This window comes from Felis catus, chromosome B1 (assembly GCF_018350175.1).
Source record: "Felis catus isolate Fca126 chromosome B1, F.catus_Fca126_mat1.0, whole genome shotgun sequence".
Lineage (NCBI taxonomy): Eukaryota > Metazoa > Chordata > Mammalia > Carnivora > Felidae > Felis > Felis catus.
The window spans coordinates 195869154-195874764 of NC_058371.1; positions in this window are offsets into that span (position 1 = coordinate 195869154).

Consider the following 5611-nt stretch of genomic DNA (forward strand, 5'->3'; position numbering starts at 1 on the left):
TGATTTTGATTTTTTTGCCTACTATGAATTAATTAAGGCCATGTCTTTCACATAAGAGTCCTTACAAACGTTTATTTTTCTTTTTTCTTCCTATCCTTTGTGCTATTTTTTCTTTTCTCTTTTCTTTTTTGAGTTTATTTATTTATTTGAGATAAAGGAAGAATGAGCAGGAAGGAGCAAAGAGAGAGAGAGAGAGAGAGGGAGAGAGAATCCCAAGGTGGTTCCACACTGTCAGCACAGAACCTGATGTAGGGCTCGAGCTTACGACCCTGTGATATCATGATCTGAGCCCAAATCAAGAGTCAGATGCTTAACCGGCTAAGCCACCAGGTGCCCCTGTGCTATTTTTCTATATATTTTAAATTTACGTGTTATTTTTGCTTTGAGTCAATTATTTTTTTAAGTAAATTAAGCACCAAAATCAAAATTAATTTTATGTTTGTCCATATAGTTACCATTTCTGGTACTTGTGTGTGTGAGTACCTCTGAGTACTCATCTGGTATAATTTCCCTTTAGCCTGAAGAACTTCCTTTACTGTTTTTGAGTTTAGGTCTTCTGCTGATGGTTTCTCTGTTTTATGAGGCATATCTTTATATCCCCTTTATTTTGAAGCGTATTTCTGTTGGATATAGAACTCTAGTTTTTTTGAAAAAATAAGCAATTCAAACATGTTTTATTGTCTTCTGGGTAACACTGTCTCTGACGAGAGTCCAGCAGTCACATCTGTTGCCTTACAGGTAATGCATTTCTTTCTACAGCTGCTTTTAAGCTGTTCCTTTCACCTTTTGTTTTTTGTTTTTTAGCAATCGTATTAGGAGATGCCTAGATGTATTATCTCCTTCTTTGGGTCTGATAATATTATTGGTTTATATTTTTTTTCATCAAATGTGGAAAATAGGTGACCAAATATTTTCATTGTGTTCTTTTGGTCAATTTTTTTGTCCAGATTTCTCTGACCTCCTTTCTTAGGGAACCCAATCACACCCCTCTTAGGTTACCTGTGCTTGTTCGGCCAAGGCTCTTCTCGTTTTTCCAGGCCTTTCTTTCTCCTGTGCTTTGATTTCTGTTTGAATTGTTTCTGTTGCCCTATCTCCAAGACACTTGGAGATTCTTTCTCCAGAAGCACCCAATTTGCCACTAAACCACTCTATTGAATTCTTTACTTCAGATATTATAATTTTATTTTTGGTTTTAGAGATTTTATTTAGTTTTTTTTTTACATTTTTTTTACAGCTTCCATTTATCTTATGTTCTGTTTTCTGTTTTTATTGTGTCATGTTTTCCTTAAATATTTTGAACACATTTTATGATCATTATTTTAGTGTCCCCATCTGTTAAATCTGATCCTGCTAAATAGAAATAGACACACTGGCTTCTACTGACTTGACTTTTACCTGCTTTTCTGCATTTCCAGTAACGTTGTACTTTATTCTGGAGATGGTGAATTCTTCACAGTTGAATGCCTGGATTTTGTGTCCCTTTAGCATTGTTGAGTTGTGATCTGGTAGCCAGTTAACGTACTTGTGGACATGTCTGGACTTCGAGGACTTTTTAAAGATTTGTTAGAGTAAGGGGAGTCCTTTACTTTAGTGTTAGCGGAGGCACCCCTCCTCACACATGATGTTTCTAATGTCTCAGCTGAAGGCCTGGCTGGTTTAGCAAGTTCTCTGCACTCAGTCTGGCTGGAGCTGTAAAATCTGTTCTGCCTATAAATCCCTGGTCATATTTTTTGCCAGGTGTTATAGGTTGAGATGTGTCATTCACCGTCCCCCAGGCCTCCCATTCTTATGTTGCACTCCTAACCTACTACATAATGTGACTTTATTTGGAAGCCGGATCATTGCAGATCTAATTAGTTAAATTAAGATGAGGTCATCCGGGAGTAAGGTAGGAACCCCACCCAGCGTGACCAGAGTCCTTGTAAAAAGGGGAAATTTGAACACGGACGTGAGCACAGGGAGAACAGCAGGCGACCATGGCAGAAATTGGGATGATGTGTTTACAAGCCAAGGAAGGCCAAAGATGGCCAGCAACCATCAGAAGCCAGTGGACGGGCGCGGAACAGATCGTTTCTGGGGCACCTGGGTGGCTCAGTCGGTTAAGTGTCCAGCTCGATCGCAAGTCATGATCTCAAGGTTTGTGAGTTCAAGCCTCACGTCGGGCTCTGCGCTGTCAGCTTGGAGCCAGGAACCTGCTTCAGATTCTGTGTCTCTCTCTCTGCCCCTCCTGTGCCCTCTTTCTCTCTCTCTTTCAAAAAACTAAACATTTAAAAAAAAGAAAAGAAAAAAATAGAGAACAGATCTGTTCCTTTTATAGCCCTCGAGGGAGCCAAACCTTCCCACACCTTGATCCTGTTTGTACTCGTAGCCTCCTGAACTGTGAGACAAATTTCTGTTGTTTTAGCCACGTAGTCTGTGGTAGTTTGCGACAGCAGCCCTAGGAAACGAATATACCAAACCTAGCAAAGTTGCCCTCTAGTATTTACGCAGCTCACTCATCACGGAGGACTCAAGGAGACTGCTCAGAATATCTCTGGATCTCCCTCCAGGCACAGGGTCAGTTGTTCTTTCCATCTCTTCCTCCTCAGCTCAGCGAGATCATGCGCTGCTTGGGTTTCATCTCCTTGCATTGCAGGCCAGAACATTCTTCCATTAAGGAAGCTGTGCAAACGTGGGCCATTCCTCACACGGCCCTCGTCCACCTTAGGCAGCGCGGTCCTCCATTGCCTCTTGCCCAACGTCTGAGTTATTTCATGTGTTTCCTGCTGATTTCAAAGTTTAGGATGGGAGGGTAGTCCTGTAACAATAATCTGTCATGTTTATCTACTATGATTTTTTTTCTATGCCAGACTAACCCTTTCTATGGATAACTATATGAGAAATGATAACCCATGTCCCCCTCTTCCCTCTTTCAATACTGTACGGCACAGGAAACATGCATACGTTCACATAAATATTCTGCAGGATTTTCAAAATGCTTCATTAATTTATTCATTTAAGAAATATTTACTTTGTACCTACTATGTGATAAACTCTGTTCCAAGAACTTGGAAAGCAGCTGCCAACAAGAGAGCCCAAGGTGTTTCTTAAACAAATCCAATAATGCAAAAATACCTTATTAGTAAATTCCTTTCATAGATATTTATTAAATGCCTTCTACGTTGTAGGCGCAGTTCTAAAAATCTTACCTACTCTTTTTTAATGTTTATTTATTTTTGAGAGAGACAGAGACAGAGTGTGAGCGGGGCAGGGGCAGAGAGAAAGGGAGACAGAACTCGGAGCAGGCTCCAGGCTCGGAGCTGTCAGGACAGAGCCCGACTCAGGGCTCGAACCCATGGACTGTGAGATCATGACCTGAGCCGAAGTCGGAATCTTAACCGACTGAGCCACCCAGGTGCCCCAGGATCTTAGCTACTGTTTAAAGCAGTTAGTGAAAATAATCTGTCACTGATATTATTTAGAAATAGAGTTTTAAGACCCGAATTCTGATTGAGGCACACACATGTAATAACTAGGGTAGATTTCAGATAACATGAGCGGACAGACTGTCTTGGGAGAATCTTTCTAGGGAAATGGTCAAGATCTGATGCCATGATTCGTGTGGTCTGTCATCTGCTTGAGAATATAAATGTTTAAGGAAATGGAGAGAAAGAATAGTGGGGGTTTTCCTTTGTGAAGAGTTTCTCTTAAGTGTCAATTCCAATCCTCTCCTGATCATGAGTGAAGGGGTAAGGGTGCCATGTCCTTCTCATGCTTGGAGAGCTTGTTTCGTGCTTGGAGAACTCACAAAGCTTTAGTTACGTTCCCTGCAGTTGGTGGACACTAAGGACCTAGACATACTGTCTCCTCAGAAAAACTAGGGGCGCCTGGGTGGCTCAGTCGGTTAGGCGTCCGACTTCGGCTCCGGTCACGATCTCGCGGTTCGTGGGTTTGAGCCCCGCGTCGGGCTCTGTGCCGACAGCTTGGAGCCTGGAGCCTGCTTCGGATTCTGTGTCTCCCTCTCTCTCTCTCTGCCCCTCCCCTGCTCACACTCTGTCTGTCTCTGCCTCTCGATAATAAATAAACGTTAAAAAAATTTAAAAAAAAAAAAAGAAAGGAAAACTATAGCAACCCGTGACAGGCCAGAGAGAGCAGACCGCGGTGGCTGGCAAGTAACCAGAGGAGGGAGATGTACAAGAGCGTGTTTCACGGACCAGATGGTGACAGAGGCATCCTGGAGCCATGTCAAGTCCTGCCCAAGCGGACTGCCCAGGAGTGGGCCTTTGGACTCCCATGGCACAATGGATGTGGACCTCATCTTTGAGGATCTGGGGTGGGGGAAGCAGCCAGGTAAAGGTGACACACCGTCCACATCCGAGGAGCTGGAGTCGGAGGGGCCTCTTCTGAACAATTTCCAAAGCATCTACGAGGAAAGAGCTACTGCTGTCATTTGCCAGGGCCGGAGAGCAGGAAGCCACTCACGCCAGCCCAAACTGCCTTTTCTCCCCCTCTTCTCCTTGGCAACCCACCCTCTCTACCTTTTATGAGGTGTGGAGTAGCAGCCAGTGAGCGGGGGAGGAAATGGAAGAGAAAGAGTGCCGAAGTCAAACATAGCCTCCTCTAAGGACAGCCATCCACCTAGCGTTAGGTGAGGGCGGGATAGGAGGAGTCTAGCCTTGAAGGAAGATTGCAATGTGACCAGTACCTTGGGCAGACCCTTCCAGTAACTGAACTGACATTGCGTTTTGTGACTTGATATGGTCGTAGAACTATGGGAATTAAATGAAAACTTAGGGTTCCTGACACTTTTTCATTTTCTGCCTCCGAATACGTTCGAAAAAGACCCTAAGAGACCAAGACTCCGTGTTTTTGATGACGTCTGGTGAGTTGCATCTGTCTAGTCGGCTGACCGCCCTCTGGAAAATTTTCTTTAGCTACTGACAGGGATTTCGTGTATTTCTTCTCCAGTCCTCGGACCAGATGAGCTCTGTCAATATTATCCACGTGCATTTTAAGGTCTCAGCACTTGGAAGAGCAAGGGTTTGACAGTCTGCTGGCCAGAGTTGTCACGAGACTCATGTCATAGCGTTAAGGAATCTGGGGGTCAAGGAATCTCTTTTTCTGTTCTAAGGCTTTGCCAGAGATTTGGGGCGAGGTTGGGTGGGGCGGGGGGATTGTCCACTGAATGACTTGGAAATTCCCTTTTGACGTTTGGACACTTCATTCCCCAAGGGCAGGGATTCAGAGCAGGGCGATAACTAAAAAGCCCACTAACGATGATGGACAGATGGGCACGGGGGCTACACCAGAAACTACTCTTTGGTGACGCCTGTTGCAGAAACTGCCTCTCCCGGCTATTTCTTGGGTAAATCTCCTCAGTCAGTTCCACTTGGAAAGACAAACAGCATTTAGAACTAAAGAAAGTTCCCCAGCTGACTCTATGGCATTAGAATTATCACCTCACAAAATCGCCGTCTGTAGCCAAAGGACACCTTGACACAGTGTCAGAGCAAGCATGGCTGAAGGCGTCCTGGGGAAAAAGAGAAGCCTGTCTAGACGGACTGGAACGTCTCGTGTGCCTAATTAAACAGTCCCTCGTACAGCCGGTACCGTGTGGAAAGTTTGCTTGTTT